The sequence below is a fragment of the Artemia franciscana genome, chromosome 3, assembly GCF_032884065.1.
Source record: "Artemia franciscana chromosome 3, ASM3288406v1, whole genome shotgun sequence".
Taxonomy (NCBI): Eukaryota; Metazoa; Arthropoda; class Branchiopoda; order Anostraca; family Artemiidae; genus Artemia; species Artemia franciscana.
In genome coordinates this window covers 28,911,348-28,929,377 of record NC_088865.1, presented here as the reverse complement: position 1 = coordinate 28,929,377, position 18,030 = coordinate 28,911,348, and the positions used below count along the sequence as shown (strand labels likewise).

Here is an 18,030-nt window from a genome sequence, read left to right as displayed (position 1 = left end):
TTTTTTTTTTTTCAGGGGTAATTGTTCACATGCAGTAATGGTAATTGGGAAGTGTACAAACGTTGTCAGGGGGATTTTTTTGGTTGGGAGGAGTTGAGGAAAGGGAGCTACGTGGAAGGATCTTTCCTTGGAGGAATTTGTCATGGGGGAAGAGACATTCCATGAAGGGGTCGCAGGATTTTCTAGCATTATTTAAAAAAACAATAAAAAAATAAATATGAGAAAGTTTTCAACTGAAAGTAACAAGCAGCATTAAAACTTAAACGAACAGAAATTATTGCGCACATGAGGGGCTCACCTCCTAGATACCTCGCTCTATACACTAAAGTACTTTTAGTGATTTCAACCATTTATTTTACAGCCCTTGTGATTCTAGGGCTATTCTTAGAGAATTGGGACCGTTATCTGTCACAAGACAGATCACGGATGCGTGTTATTTGTTTTTTTGCTTTTTCTTTCTCGGGGGTGATTTTATCGACATAGTGGTCCTAGAAAGCGCGAGAGGGTTCATTCTAACGGAAATTGAAAGTTCTAGTGCCGTTATTAAGTGACAAAAAATTTGATTGGCATCTAGGCCCCCTCCCACGCTCATTTTTCCCGAAGTCACTGGATCAAAATTTTGAGAGAGCCATTTTGTTCAGCATAGTTGAAAAATGTAATAACTATGTCTTTTGGGACGACTTAATCCTTCACAGTCCTTAGGGGAGGAGCTGCAAGCTACAAACTTAGACCATTGTTACATATAGTAATGGTTATTGGGAAGTGTACAGACATTTTCAGGGGGAATTTTACGCGTTGGGGGGGAGGGGGTTAAGTGGAAGGATCTTTCCATGGAGGAATTTATCATGAGGGAAGAGAATTTCCATGGAGGGGGCGCAGGGTTTTCTAGTATTATTTAAAAAAAGAGAAAATAAATAAAAAAAGTTTTCAACTGGAAGTAAGGAGCAGCATTAAAATTTAAATCGAACAGAAATTATCAAACTGTTCGTGGTAAAGAACTGTAGTAAGGAGCGACCCGGCTCAATAGTAACCGAAGCTCTAATAAACAGAATTTCAAAAGAATCGCGTTTTTATGCTGATTTGAAATATATAAGTTTAATCAAGTTTAGTCTTAACCATCAACAGTTACAGGCCTGAGAAAATTTACCTTATTTTAGAAAATAGGGGAAAACACCTCCTAAAAGTCATAGAATCTTTTCTAAATCACACCATGAGATTCAACGTATCGGAGAACTCTACTGTACAAGTTTCAAGCTCCTATCTACAAAAATGTGGAATTTTGCATTTTTTTTTTTACCAGATGACAGATCACGGATGCGTGTTTACTTGTTTTTATGGCACTTGGTATTAACCAAGTGATATATAGCAATCGCAAATTCTGTCTGTCTGTCGGTCCCGGTTTTGCTACTTTAGGCACTTCCAGGTAAGCTAGGATGATGAAATTTGGCAGGCGTATCAGGGACCGGATCAGATTAAATTAGAAATAGTCGTTTTCCCGATTTGACCATCTGGGGGCGGAGTGGGGGGCCGGTTAATTCGAAAAAAATAGAAAAAATACGTATTTTTAACTTACGAGCGGTTGATCAGATCCTAATGGAATTTGATCTTTGGAAGAATATCGTATCTCAGAGCTCATATTTTAAATCCCGCCCGGATATGGTGACACTGGGGGGGGGGGTTTGGGAGGGGCAAACCTAAAATCTTGGAAAACACTTAGAGTGGAGGGATCGGATTAAACTTGGTGAGAAAAATAAGCACAAGTACTAGATACATGATTGACATAACCGGAACGGATCCGCTCTCTTTGGGATAGTTGGGGGGGGGGGAGGTTTAATTCTGAAAAATTAGAAAAATGAGGTATTTTTAACTTACGAAAGGGTGATTGTATCTCAATGAAATTTGATATTTAGAAGGATATTGTGTCTCAAAGCTCTTATTTTAAATCCCGACCGGATTTGGTGACATTGGGAGGAGTTTGTGGGGAACCTAAAACATGGAAAACGCTTAGAGTGGAGATATCGGGATGAAACTTGGTGGGAAAAGTAAGCAGACGTCTTAGATACGTGATTGACATAAATGGAACGGATTCGCTCTATTTAGGGGGATTGGGGGGAGGGTTAGCTCTGAAAAATTAGAAAAATGGCGTATTTTTAACTTACGAAGGAGTGATCGGATCTATATGAAACTTCATATTTAGAAGGACCTCGTAGCTCAGATATCTTATTTTAAATCTCAGCCGGATCCAGCGTCATTTGGGGGGGGGGGATCTTAGAAAATGCTTAAAGCGGAACGATCAGGGTGAAACTGGATGGGAAGAATAAAAACAAGTCTAAGATACGTGACTGACATAACCGGACTGGATCGGCTCTCTTTGGTGGAGTTGGGGAGGGGGTAATTCGGAAAAATGAGGTATTTGTAACTTACGAACGGGTGATCAGATCTTAATGAAATTTTATATTTAGAAGGATCTTGTGCTTTAAAGCTCTTATTTTAAATTCCGACCACATCCTGTGATATTGGGGGGAGTTGGAGGGGGAAACCGGAATTCTTGGAAAACGTGAAAATTGGGGTATTTTTATCTTACGAATAGTATAGTTAATTATATATGTTAATAGATGAATAGATGTTAAGAATAAGCACAGGTTCTAGATACGTGATTGACATAATTGGAACGGATCCGTTCTCTTTTGAGGAGCTGGCGGGTGCTAATTTGGAAAAATTAGAAAAATTGAGGTATTTTTAACTTAAGAACGGATGACCGGATCTTAATTAAATTTGATATTTAGAAGGAATTCATGTCTCAGAGCTCTTATTTCAAATCCCAACCAGATCTGTTGACATTGAGGGAGGTGGAGGGGGAAATCGGAAATCTTGGAAAACGCTTAGAGTGGAGGAATCGGGATGAGGCTTGGTGGATAGAATAAGCAAATGTCGTAGATACGTGATTGACGTAACTGTACTGGATTCGCTCTCTTTGGGGGAGTTGGGGGGAGGTGTTCAGTGCTTTGGTTCGTTTGGTGCTTCTGGACGTGCTAGAACGAAGAAAATTGGTAGGCGTGTCAGGGAGCTGCACAAATTGACTTGATAAAGTCTTTTTCCCAGATTCGACCATCTGAGGGCGGACCAAAGGGAGAGGAAAAATTAGAAAAAATGAGGTATTATTTATAACATATGATTGGGTGATCGGATCTAATGAATGTCGATATTTAGAAGGATATCGTGACTCAGATCTCTTATTTTAAATAACGACCGGCATTAAGCCTCTGATTTTCCTTTGAAATCAATCTATTGATTCTCAGAATTTTGTTTGAGCTCATACCATATGAGCTCTTGGATCTTAGCTCTTCTGGCCTCGTCACAAGTTCCATAAGAGCTCTTAGCTCTTGTTTTTTTTTCGCTTTTTTTCAGGGGTGATCGTATCGACCCAGTGGTTTTAGAATGTAGCTATATGGCTCATTCTATCGGAAATTAAAATTTGTATCGCCCTTTTTAAGTGACCAAAAAAATTGGAGGGCTCCTAGGCCCCCTCCCACGATAATTTTTTCCGGGTCACCGGATAAAAATTTTGAGATAGCCATTTTGTTCAGCATAGTCAAAAAACCTAATATTTATGTCTTTTGGGACGACTTACTCCCTCATAGTCCCCGGGGAGGGGCTGTAAGTTACAAGCTTTGACCATTGTTTACATATAATAATGCTTATTGGGAAGTGTACAGACGTTTTCAGGGGGGCTGGGGTCGGGGGAGAGGGTTACGTGGGAGGGTCTTTCCATGGAGGAATTTATCGTGAGGAAAGAGAATTCCATGAAGGGGCCACAGGATTTTCTAGCATTACTTAAAAAAAACAATGAGAAAATAAATAAAAACCAGTTTTTTTCAAGTGGAAGTAAGGAGCTGCATTAAAACCTAAAACGAACAGAAATTATTACGTATATAAGGGTGTTCGTCTCCTCCACGATATGCCACAATACCGAGTAGGCCGAGTAGGCAAGTAGGCCTCCTCTCCCCCTTTTTTTTCAAAATCGTCCGATCAAAACTATGAGAAAGTCATTTAGCCAAATATATATATATATATATATATATATATATATATATATATATATATATATATATATGTATATGTATATATATATATATATATATATATATATATATATATATATATATATATATATATATATATATATATATATATAAATATGTATATATATATATATATATATATAATATATATATATATATATATATATATATATGTATATATATATATATATATATATATATACATACATACATACATATATATATCATATATATATATATATATATATATATATATATATATATATATATATATATATATATATGTATATATATATATATATATATATATATATATATATATATATATATATATATATATATATGTATATATATTATATATATATGGTTATGTCTGTCTGTCTGTCTGTCGAGTGACGTCGTGTTTGTCCGCATATGACATCTGAATTATTTCACACTAATACAAAAGAAGAAAAAAAACTAAAAAAGGTAAAAACTAAAAAAAAAACTAAAAAGAAAAAAACTAAAAAAGCTAAAAAACTAAAAAAAACTAAAAAAAGGTAAAAAACTAAAAACTAAAAAAAACTGAAAAAACTAAAAAAAAACTAAAAACTAATAAAAAAACTAAAAAAGCTAAAAAACTAAAAAAACTAAAAAAAGGTAAAAAACAAAAAAAACTAAAAACTAAAAAAGAAAAAACTAAAAAAAGGAAAAAACTGAAAAATAAGAGAAAAAGAAAACTAAAAAAATATTAATAAATATAAAAAATATAAATATAAATATAATATAAATTAGCAATCAACAAAGCACCGAGACACAAATGACGACCGGGACACAGGGAGTATAAATGACGACCAGGACATAAGTAAAAAAAAAAAAAACTAAAAAAACTAAAAAAATGGTAAAAACTACAAAAAAACTAAAAACTAACAAAAAAAACTAAAAAATCTAAAAATCTAAATAAACTAAAAAAGAAAAAAAAGAAAAAAGGAAAAAAATAAAGGAGAAAAACAAAACTAAAAAACGAATGTATATACAGACCGGGACATCGGGATACAAATGACGACCGGGACACAGGGAATATAAATGACGACCGGGACACAGGGACACAACTACAATGGGGACGCCGGGGGCACAGGGGGATATAAATGACGACCGGGACACAAGGAATATAAATGACGCCCGGGACACTCAAAGAGAAATCACAGACTGGAACACCGGGACACAAATGACGACCGGGACACAGGGAATATAAATGACGACCGGGACACAGGGACATAACTACAAAGGGGACGCCGGGGTGCACAGGGGGATATATAAATGACGATGGCGACTCAGGGAATGGTCGATTAGCAATCACCATCAACAAAGCTCAAGGGCAATCATTAGAATCATGAGGTATAGATCTGAATACGGATTGTTTTCCATGGATCATTATATGTTGCATGTTCAAGAGTCGGTAAACCTGACAATCTATTTATATGCACAGACAATGGGACACCAAAGAATGTTGTATATTCGCAAGTTTTACGTAGTTAAAAACATATATATATATATATATATATATATATATATATATATATATATATATATATATATATATATATATATATATATATATATATATATATATATATATATATATATATATCTATCTATATTCACAGGTGGGGACATAGGGACACAACTACAATGGCGCGTAACTAATATGGCGCGTAACGACTTACGCGCGCGGGGGGGCTTGGGGGGGGCGCGAAGCGTCCCCACCAACTAGGTGTTGGGGTGGCGCGAAGCGCTACCCCAACAGCTAGTATATATATATATATATATATATATATATATATATATATATATATATATATATATATATATATATATATATATATATATATATATATATATATATATATACATATATATATATATATATATATATATATATATATATATATATATATATATATATATATATACAAATTTCGTTTTAATATTCCATGTGCGGTGAGCCAAAATCAAAACATGCATTAATTCCAGAACGTTCAGAAATTAAATAAAAAAACAACAATTTCTTTTAACTGCAAGTAAGGAGCGACGTGAAAAAACTTAAAAACGAACAGAAATTATTCCGAATATGGAAGCGGTTGTCCCCTCCTCAACGCCTCGCTCTTTACGCTAAAGTTTTTTATTGTTTTAAAAAGTAGAGTTATGAGAAAGAGGCAAACTTCAGCGTAGAGAGCGGGGTGTTGAGGAGGGGACAACCGCTTTCATATACGGAATAATTTCTGTTCGTTATAAGTTTTAATGTCGCTCCTTACTTGCAGTTAAAAAAAAAAACTTTTTATTTTATTTAATGAGACAGTGGAATGCAACTTTAAATGAATATTTCGACTGGCTCATCTTGGTTGAACTCTCCTCAAGTAATGATGCAAGGACTGTTTCGAAAATATTTTAGTTTTAAAGATTGTATTTTAATGTGAGTTATTTTATATTCTTTTTTTTTTCGTTTGTTTTACTGAGGACGACCCTTTGATATAGGGTCTAAATATCCATTTAAAGTTTCATTCCACTGTCATACATAAAAAAAACTTCCCTATTGTTCTACTTGATGTTTATGATGAAAAGGCAGTGTAGTCTTCGTCGCTATTTACGTCTAACATATGCCTAAAATAAAGTCAAGACCTGGGGCGGCCAACGGCTGTCTATTATTTTCTTTGAAGACACCTTGAATGTAACATCAACTTAACAGGGCCGTATCCAGGATTTCTTCTTTTTTATGGGAGGGGGCGTACAATAAAACTTAAAAAAGCATAAAAAAAAGATTATATTCATTTTTGTCATGTTTTTTTACGAGTCGGACAAACATTTCGGGAGCGGGGGTCAAACCTCCTAAACCCCCCTCTCTGGATACGACCTTGGAACTGAATCCTTAATTGTTAATTTTTAACTACTTGTGATTGTCTTTTCATTCTAAAATTATGGACTTTAAAGAAAGACTGGATGGTTAACTATGTGCGAGGTAAGTATTGCATTCGGCATTGCACATGCAGTTTCAAATAAAGGGTTGTGAGAACTACTAATTTTCTTCGCAGAATCACTATCCAAATCGACTTAAATTAGAACCTTTCTCTGTCTCCTGCTTCACTTTGAAGTGCCATTATTGGTTCACACATTTGTACTCAGCGTAAAAAGCTAAGCAGGACCTACATCTTCAGAACGGAGCACAATTGTAACACAGACAAAGGTTGGTTCGTCATTGTGTCTAGATCTGTGGCTCCCAACTGATTTTGGGCCATATCCCACCTACGCAGTTCTAAGATCTTGATGCCCCCTCGTGATATTTAGGCTTTGTATTCACCTGAAGGAAGGTTATAATTCCGTTAACTTGATAACTTTCTTTGGGCCATCGTCTAGGCATTTTTTATCCTAAGGAAAAATATTCTCTGAGTACAACATCCTTTATACTAAGTATACAGTCAGTGTAATACTATCGTGCATTTTTTTCTCCTTAAATGCGTCTGAACATGACGTCATTCACGTGAATTTTTTTTCAAGCAGTTCCTGGTAGCAAACTAAGTAAGGAGCGACGCGGTTCAATAGCAAGCGAAACTCTGAAAAACGGAATTTTGATACCAAATAAGATATCAAAAGAATCAGTTTATTATGCTGATTCAAAGTATATAAGATTTATTAAGCTTATTGTTACCCATCAAAGGCTACGAGCCTGAAAAAAATTGCCTGATTTTCAAAAAAAGGGAGGGGAACCCCTAAAAGCCAAAAATTTTTAATGAAAATCACAATATCGGATTCATCGATTCAGAGAACCATACTGTGGTGGTTTCAAGCTCTTATCTGCAGGAATGTAAAATTTGTATTTTATTGCCAGAAGAAAGATCTTCTGTTTTTTTTTTACTCTTTTTCACAACTCTTCTTTTTAAAACAGTAAAAAACTTCAGCGTAAAGAGCGGGGCGTTGATGAGGAAGCAGTCCTTTTCATATACGAAGTAATATCTGTTCGTTTTAAGTTTTAATGTCGCTCCTTACTTTCAGTTAAAAAAACGGTTTTTTATGTAATTTCTGAACATTTTTGAATCAATGCATGTTTTGATTTTGGCTCTCCACAGAGGAATAATTAAAACGAAATTTTGCATATTTATTTTTTTTTGGCTAAATGGCTTTCTCATAGTTTTGATCGAATGATTTTGAGAAAAAAAGGAGCGGGGGAGGAAGCCTAGTTGTCCTCCGATTTTTTGGTTACTTAAAAAGGCAACTAGAACTTTTAATTTTTTACGAATGTTTTTATTATTAAAAGATATACGTAACTTATAAATTAGCCTACGTAACGAACTTTTGTATTCTCATGTTTTTATTACATACATGAGGGGGTTCGTCCCCTCGTTAGTACCTCGCTCTTTACACTAAAGCTTAAATTTTGTCCCAGTTCATTAAGAATGACCCCTGAATCACAAAATCCGTAGAATAAATAGTTGAAATTACTAAAAATACTTTAGCGTAAAGAGCGGGGTATTAGGAGTAGGTGAGCCCCTCATATTCCTAATAATTTCTGTTCGTTTTAAGTTTTAATGCTGCTCCATACTTCCAGCTGAAAAAACTTTTTCATATTTATTTTTTCATTGTTTTTTTTTAAATAATGCTAGAAAATCCTGCGCTTCTTTCATGAAAATTTTCTTACCCCATGACAAATTCCTCGATGGAAAGCTCCCCCCGATATATCCTCCTCTTCTCAACCCCTCCCCCAAACCAAAAAATCCCCCTGAAAACGTCTGTACACTTCCCAATAACCATTACTATATGTAAGCACTGGTCAAAGTTTGTAACTTGTAGCCCCTCCCACGGGGACTGTGGGTGAGTAAATCGTCCTCAAAGATATAGTTATAAGGTTTTTCGACTACGCTGAATAAAATGGCTATCTCAGAATTTTGTGCTTTGCTCTTTCTCTCAACTCTTCTTTTTAAAACAGTAAAAATCTGTTGACTTTGGGAAAATAATTAGCGTGGGAGGGGGCCTAGGTGCCCTCCAATTTTTTGGTCACTTAAAAAGGGCACTAGACCTTTTCATTTCCGTTAGAATTAGCCCTCTTGCAACATTCTAGGACCACTGGGTCGATACGATCACCCCTGGGGGAAAAAACAACCCTAACAAATAAACACGCATCCTTTATCTGCCTTCTGGCAAAAATATAAAATTCCACATTTTTGTAGATAGGAGCTTGAAACTCCTACAATAGGGTTCTCTGATACGCTAAATCTGATGATGTGATTTCGTTAAGATTCTATGGCTTTTAGGGGGTGTTTCCCCCTATTTTCTAAAATTAGGCAAATTTTCTTAGGCTCGTAACTTTTGATGGGTAAGACTAAACTTGATGACTAAGACTTGATTTTAAATCAGCATTATAATGTAACTCTTTTGATGTAGCTATTGGTATCAAAATTCCATTTTTTAGAGTTTTTGATTACTATTGAGCCGGGTCGCTCCTCACTACAGTTCGTTACCACGATCTGTTTGATAATGGGATTCTAGGGAGGTCGGGTGTAGCTCCCTTCACATATAGGTTTACTTAGTTCGTTTTAAGTTTTGTCGTCACTCTTTACTTTCATTTGAAAATACTTATGTTTTTCATTTCATGTTAGTTCTATCGTTTATAATATGATATTCAAGGCTATCTCAAATGTGGGAGGACCCCCGGCCCACAACTATCCTTTGTGCTACATCGTCGCTTTTGGTTTAGGCCTACACTCCTTAAGAAATGTGATTCCGAAGAGTTGTTTGATAGAGGTTTGAAATTCCATAAAATAATTGCTCTGGTTGTGTTATCTAGATGTTTCGGAAGTGGAGGGGATCGTTGGAAAAATTCGCTCATGGTGTCACCTTCCTTCGACCTTAATGCCGCGAGAGAGAGAGAGAGAGAGAGAGAGAGAGAGAGAGAGAGAGAGAGAGAGAGAGAGAGAGAGAGAGATAGCTTATTAAGGCAGTGCATAAGAGCACCATTTGCTGTAGGAAATGAGAAGAATCAAAATTAGTGCAAGAAATCAAGAAGAAAACAGCATAAGACAATTAAAAATGAAAAAAACTACAAACTTCTAAAACATACACCTTGCTCACATTATTGTGCTCTAAGTTTAGCAAACATCGGCAATGACTCCACCATATTTGGAACCTGCTCTTTAGGCTAAGCGTTAAATAAAAAAAATGTTCTGGAAAAATCTCCACCATATTTGGAACCTGCTCTTTAGGCTAAGTGTTAAATAAAAAAAATGTTCTGGAACAAATTTCTTCGTAACTTGCGCCTTAATAGTGGGAAGTATCAATTTGATTATTCCTGACTTGAATCTTTTAATTCTTTAGCTGCAATTTCAAAACACTTAAAATAAACTTTTAGATTCACCTTCGTGCCCAGGGCCACCATCTTCTTACGTAAAATAAACAAGTCTGGTCTAAAATACGTTTAATTTGGAAGGGTTAAGATCTTTTCCTTATTGATTTGACCTATATGTTGATGTCTGAATTCAGTTAATCTAGATAAAGTTAAGCTCGCAATCAAACAGTTCGTGTTAACGAACTGTAGTAAGGAGCGACCCGGCTCAATAGTAACCAAAACTCTAAAAAATTGAATTTTGATATCAATAGCTACATCAAAAGAATCGCATTTTAATGCTGAATTTAAATATATAAGTTTCATCAAGTTTAGTCTTACCCATCAAAAGTTACGAGCCTGAGAAAATTGGCCTTATTAAAGAAAATAGGGGAAAACACCCCCTAAAAGTATAGAATTATAGCGAAAATGACACCATCAGATTCAGCGTATCAGAGAACCATACTGTAGAAGTTTCAAGCTCTTATCTACAAAAATGTGGAGTTTTGTATTTTTTGCCAGAAGACAAATCACGGGTATGTGTTTATTTGTTTTTTGTTTTTTTTTTTCCAGGGGTCATCGTATTGACCAAGTGGTCCTAGAATGTCGCAAGAGGGCTCATTCTAACGGAAATGAAAAGTTCTAGTGCCCTTTTTAAGTGACCAAAAAAATTGGAGGGCATCTAGGCCCCCTCCCACGCTCATTTTTTCCCAAAGTCAACGGATCAAAATTTTGAAATAGCCATTTTGTTCAACATAGTCGAAAACCTTAATAAATATGTCTTTGGGAATGACGTACTCCCCCACAATCCCTGGGGGAGGGGCTGCAAGTTACAAACTTTGACCAGTGTTTACATATAGTAATGGTTATTGGGAAGTGTACAGACGTTTTCTGGGGGATTTTATTTTGTTTGGGGGTGAGGCTGAGGGGAGGGGGCTATGTTGGAGGATCATTCCTTGGAGGAATCTGTCATGGGGGAAGAAAAATTCAATGAAAAGGGCGCAGGATTTTTTAGCATTACTATAAGAAAACAATGAAAAATAAACATGAAAACGTTTTTTTTTCAAATGAAAGGAAGGAGTAGCATTGAAACTTAAAACGAACAGAGATTATTACGCATATGAGGGGTTCTAAAAATACTTTAGCATAAAGAGCGAGGTATTTAGGAGAAGATAAATAACTCGCTCTTTATGCTAAAGTATTTTTAGTAATTTCAACTATTTATTCTACGGCCTTTCTGATTCAGGGGTCATTCTTAAAAAATTGGGACAAAATTTACGATTTAGTGTAAAGAGCGAGGTATTAACGAGGGTACAAACCCCCTCGTATACATAATAAAAATATAAGATTATGGAAGTTTTTTTACGTAAGTTAATTCTTAAGTTACGTATATTTTTTACTAATAAAAACGTTCGTTAAAAATAAAAACCCTTATTTCTCAAAATCGTCTGATCAAAACTAAGAGAAAGTCATTTAGCCAAAAAAAAGAATTAATGTACAAATTTCATTTTAATAATTTATGTGCGGAGAGCGAAAACCAACCATGCATTAATTCAAAAACGTTCAGAAATTAATTAAAAAAAACTAATTTTTTTTAGCTGAAAGTAAGGAGCGACATTAAAACTTAAAACGAACAGAAATTACTCCGTATATGAAATGGGCTGTCCCCTCCGCAATCCCTCGCTCTTTACGCTAAAGTTTGACTCTTTGCCACAATTCTACTTTTTAAAACAATTAAAAGCTTTAGTGTAAAGAGCGAGGGATTGCGGAGGGGACAACCCATTTCATATGCGTAGTAATTTCTGTTCGTTTTAAGTTTTAATGTCGCTCCTTACTTTCAGCTAAAAAAATTAGTTTTTTTTAATTTAATTTGCTACCAAAATCAAACGCTTTGCAGTTTTCTGTGCAATTTTATAGAGGTAAGTCTCAATTCCCCATTGACTACCTGTAAGCGTGTTGCAATATGTACTCTTGAGAATCTTAAAATTGTGTGACTGAATACAAAAACCCATCAGGTCATGATAACAAACAAAACAGTACCAAATAATTAATTAATAAACACCCTATCCACAGAAATTGACTTACATAAAAACTAGCATCTAATGGACCACAATTTTTGACGTGATTTTTAGGGATATCCTCATCCACCTTATAGTGTCATGTAAATATATTTTTTTTTACTCAGATTAAAAGGATTTCTATAATAATTGGATAAAATAATAATGACAAACGCTTGGTCCAAATGTATTGTTCCAAATGAACTTGTGTTGGAGGACAAATTAACTCTATACTGATTAAAAAAATAAAACAAGTGTTTTTAAATGAAAGTAAGGAGCAACATTAAAACTTAGAACGAACAGAAATTACTCCGTATATGAAAGGGGCTTTTCCTCCTCAACGCCCCGCTCTTTATGCTAAAGTTTGACTCCTTTTCTTAACTCTACATTTTAAAACAGTAAAAAAAACTTTAGCGTAAAGAGCGGGGCGTTGAGGAGGAAAAGCCCCTTTCAAATACCGAGTAATTTCTGTCCAGTAACCATTACTATATGTAAACACAGGTCAAAGCTTGTAACTTGCAGCCCCTCCCACGGGGACTGCGGGGGAGTAAGTCGTCCCCAAAGACATAGTTATGGGTTTTTTTTTACTATGGTGAATAAAATGGCTATCTTAGAATTTTGATCCGGTGACTTTGGGGAAAAAATTGGAGGGCAACTAGGCCTCCTTCTCCACCCCTTATTTCTCAAAATTGTCTGATCAAAACTAAGAGAAAGCCATTTAGCCAAAAAAAAGAATTAATGTACAAATTTCATTTTAATAATTTATGTGCGGAGAGCCAAAACCAAACATGCATTAATTCAAAAATGTTCAGAAATTAATTTAAAAAAAACTAATTTTTTTTAGCTGAAAGTAAGGAGCGACATTAAAACTTAAAACGAACAGAAATTACTCCGTGTATGAAATGGGCTGTCCCCTCCGCAATCCCTCGCTCTTTACGCTAAAGTTTGACTCTTTGCCACAATTCTACTTTTTAAAACAATTAAAAGCTTTAGTGTAAAGAGCGAGGGATTGCGGAGGGGACAACCCATTCCATATACGGAGTAATTTCTGTTCGTTTTAAGTTTTAATGTCGCTCCTTACTTTCAGCTAAAAAAATTAGTTTTTATTTTATTTAACTTGCTACCAAAATCAAACGCTTTGCAGTTTTCTGTGCAATTTTATAGAGGTAAGTCTCAATTCCCCATTGACTACCTGTAAGCGTGTTGCAATATGTACTCTTGAGAATCTTAAAATTGTGTGACTGAATACAAAAACCCATCAGGTCATGATAACAAACAAAACAGTACCAAATAATTAATTAATAAACACCCTATCCACAGAAATTGACTTACATAAAAACTAGCATCTAATGGACCACAATTTTTGACGTGATTTTTAGGGATATCCTCATCCACCTTATAGTGTCATGTAAATATATTTTTTTTTACTCAGATTAAAAGGGTTTCTAAAATAATAGGATAAAATAATAATGACAAACGCTTGGTCCAAATGTATTGTTCCAAATGAACTTGTGTTGGAGGACGAATCAACTCTATACTGATTAAACATAAAAAATTAAAACAAGTGTTTTTAAATGAAAGTAAGGAGCAACATTAAAACTTAAAACGAACAGAAATTACTCCGGAGTCACCGGACCAAAATTCTAAGATATCAATTTTATTCGCCATAGTCAAAAAACCCCATAACTATGTCTTTGGGGACGACTTACTCCCCCGCAGTCCCAGTGGGAGGGGCTGCAAGTTACAAGCTTTGACCTGTGTTTACATATAGTAATGGTTACTGGACAGAAATTACTCGGTATTTGAAAGGGGCTTTTCCTCCTCAACGCCCCGCTCTTTATGCTAAAGTTTGACTCCTTTTCTTAACTCTACATTTTAAAACAGTAAAAAAACTTTAGCGTAAAGAGCGGGGCGTTGAGGAGGAAAAGCCCCTTTCAAATACCGAGTAATTTCTATCCAGTAACCATTACTATATGTAAACACAGGTCAAAGCTTGTATCTTGCAGCCCCTCCCACTGGGACTGCGGAGGAGTAAGTCGTCCCCAAAGACATAGTTATGGGGTTTTTTGACTATGGTGAATAAAATGGCTATCTTAGAATTTTGGTCCGGTGACTTTGCGGAAAAAATGAGCACGGGAGGGGGCCTAGGTGCCCTCCAATTTTTTTGGTCACTTAAAAAGTGCACTAGAACTTTTAATTTCCGTTAGAATTAGCCCTTTCGCGACATTCTAGGACCACTGAGTCAATACGATCACCCCTGGAAAAAAAACAAATAAACACGCATCCGTGATTTGTCTTCTGGCAAAAAATGCGAAATTCCACATTTTTGTAGATAGGGGCTTGAAACTTCTATGATAAGGTTCTCTGATACGCTGAATCTGATGGTGTGATTTTCGTATGACTTTTAGGGGGTGTTTCTCCCTATTTTCTAAAATTTTCTCAGGCTCATAACTTTTGATGGGTAAGGCTAATCTTGATGAAACTTATATATTTAAAATCAGCATTAAAATGCCATTCTTTTGATGTGACTATTGGTATCAAAATTTAGAGTTTCGGTTACTATTGAGCCTGGTCGCTCCTTACTACAGTTCGTTACCACGAACTGTTGATTAGAAGAGTCTCTAACGAAAGGTTAGGAAATTCGTCCCAGCATTTCCTATTCACTTTTTACGGCTTCTGGCATTCCCTTCCCCAAAAAATATTCTGCAACCCCCTTCACTCAATAGTTTATGGTACAAGTATGTTTTACTGTATAAAGGTTAGTAACGCTACATATACATGCTGTATAATACCCGTAATTGTTTGAAGTAGCAAGCCCTTGGGTCATTATTGTGTTTGAAATTCGGGGATTTGTTTGGCATTGATGGCTCGATGATCTCTAACTAGTTTTGAATCCAGCGGATGTCGTATTCCTTTAAGCCACCAAGCGGCTCTAAGCCAGACTTAACCGTAGATAACGAGGGTTTCCTTTGATCGCCGGTTGTCTTCATCCACGACAGCAACTGGAATGCTATAGGCACTTTCGATATCACATTATCAGGGTGTCTTCGCACGCAGGATCACCGGAGCCGTTTGTATTTGATGACTTTTGATATAGGTGGCTTGTTTTCAGCTCTACTGCAGATGGCTCATTGCCACTCTTAATCTTCCGAGTACACTGAAGGCATTTTCAATAAAAAGAAAAAAGAAAAGAAAAGAGAGAAACGGATCTAAGGCTTTTAATGGTAAAATTTCACACCCGCATGATGGCAGAACACAACATAACAAGAAGGATCCGTCTATCACCAAGTTAAACTAGGTCAGGCACAGGCTCCATCCTTGTCTTCCTCCCATCTTAATATTGAAAATTTAGGACAGTTTTCAATTAGGTTCGACTTAAACTTTAATATCCCCGTAGTATCCCCGGATTAGTGGATCAACATATCAGGCGCCTTAATGATGTCCCACGTGGCATTTCGTACGACTAAGTCAAAAGCAGTAATGAGTTCATTGGACGCGTTAATTGTCTCTTTCTGGAGATAGAATCTATGTTGCAGATTCTATTTTGACCTGAATGGCTGGTCTGAGCAGCCCGTTTCCGATCTTCACCCTTTCTAGTTAGGTATATGTAATAGTCCTTTATTTTATATTGTCTGTATAGTTTTTTGCATTGACTCTATTTTTGGACGAGTCTGCTACTATTTGGCAGTATAGGCTTTCAAACTGGGGGGCTCTGTGCTTATGTAGCTTTTTAATAGCTGTTTAACCAATTGGCTATCTCAAAACTTCGGCTAGATATCAATTTGGTCCTCATCCAATATATATTTTGTTTGTGGCACAAAATGGTAGGATTTGGTGGTTTTCTGTGACATGATTTGACACTAGTACGCGTTGATAATTCTAAAACAATTGACTGTCTCAGGAATTTCGCTTGATATTATTTCGGCCCTGTTCGGGTCAAATATATATATTTTTTTTTGCAACAAAAAATGGCTGAAACTGGCATTTTCCTGTGGAAGTGTCTCTTGATTTATTGAAAAACGACACTAAAACTTCTAATTTTTGTTTGAATAAGCCATCTCCTAATATCTTACGACCAGTGCTTTGACACGATCATCCTTGGAGAAAGAACGAAGAAATAAATGAACACCCTTCTATGACAAAATTTCCGGGGGAAAATGTGGTTGCTGAAAAATTCAGGTTTTGCTTATTATGGCACTTGGTATTAACCAAGTGACATATAGCGATCGCAAATTCTGTCGGTCTGTCTGTCCCGGTTTTGCTACTTTGGGTACTTCCAGGTAAGCTAGGACGATGAAATTTGGCAGGCGTATCAGGGACCAGACCAGATTAAGATTAGAAATAGTCGTTCCTCATTCGACCATCTGGGGGGGGGGAGTGGGAGGATGGTTTATTTGGAAAAATTAAAAAATGAGGTATTTTTAGCTTACGAATGGGTGATCTTATCTTAATGAAATTTGATATTTAGAAGGGTATCGTGTCTTAGAGCTCTTTTTTTAAATTCCGATCGGATCCGGTGACATTGGGGGGGGGGAGTCGGCGGGGGAAACCTAAAATCTTGGAAAGCGCTTAGAGTGGAAAGATCGGGATGAAACTTGGTGGAAAAACTAAGCACAAGTCCTAGATGCGTGATTGACATAACCGGAACGGATCCGCTCTCTTTGGGGGAGTTGGGGGAAGGTTAATTCTGAAAAATTAGAAAAAATGAGGTATTTTTAACTTACGAAGGAGTGGTCGGATCTTAATAAAATTTCATATTTGGAAGGACCTCATAACTCAGATCTCTTATTTTAAATCCCAACCGGATCCAGTGTCATTGGGAGGAGTTGGGGAGGGGACCGAAAATCTTGGAAATGGCTTATAGTGGAAAGATCAGGATGGAACTTGGTGGGAAAACTAAGCACAAGTCCAAGATACATGACTGACAAAACTGGACTGGATCCGCTCTCTTTGGGGGAGTTGGTGTGGGGGGGGGGGTAATTCGGAAAAATTACAAAAAATGAGGTATTTGTAACTTACGAACTGGTTATCAGATCTTAATTTAATCTAGTATTTAGAAGGATCTTGTGCTTCAGAGCTGTCATTTTAAATCTCGACCAGATCCTGTGACATTGGGGGGTGTTCGAGGGGGAAAACATGAAAATTGAGGTACCTTTATGAATGGGTAATCGGGTCTTACTGAAGCTTCATATATATAGAAAGATCTTACGTCTCAGATGCTCCATTTTCAATTCGAATCGGATTCGGGGACATAGGGGACTGGAGGGGGGAAACAGAAATCTTGGAAACCGGAAATCTTGGAAAACGCTTAGAATGGAGAGATCGGGATGAAACTTGATGGGAAGAATAAGCGCAAGTTCTAGATACGTGATTGACATAATTGGAACGGATCCACTCTCTTTGGGGGAGTTGAGGGGGTGGTTGTTAATTCGGAAAAAATTGATGTCTTTTTAACTTAACAACGGGTAACTAGATCTTAATGAAATTTGATATTTAGAAGGAACTCATGTGCCAGAGCTCTTGTTTTAAATCTTGACCAGAT

At 36.1% G+C, this 18,030-nt stretch overlaps 1 protein-coding gene across 2 annotated transcripts in view; it reads left to right on the top strand.

The window, feature by feature from the left end:
• Positions 1–18,030, top strand: part of LOC136025127 (cytokine-like nuclear factor N-PAC) — a 129,040-nt gene that overhangs the window by 37,568 nt on the left and 73,442 nt on the right. The gene's annotated exons all lie outside the window — the stretch shown is intronic.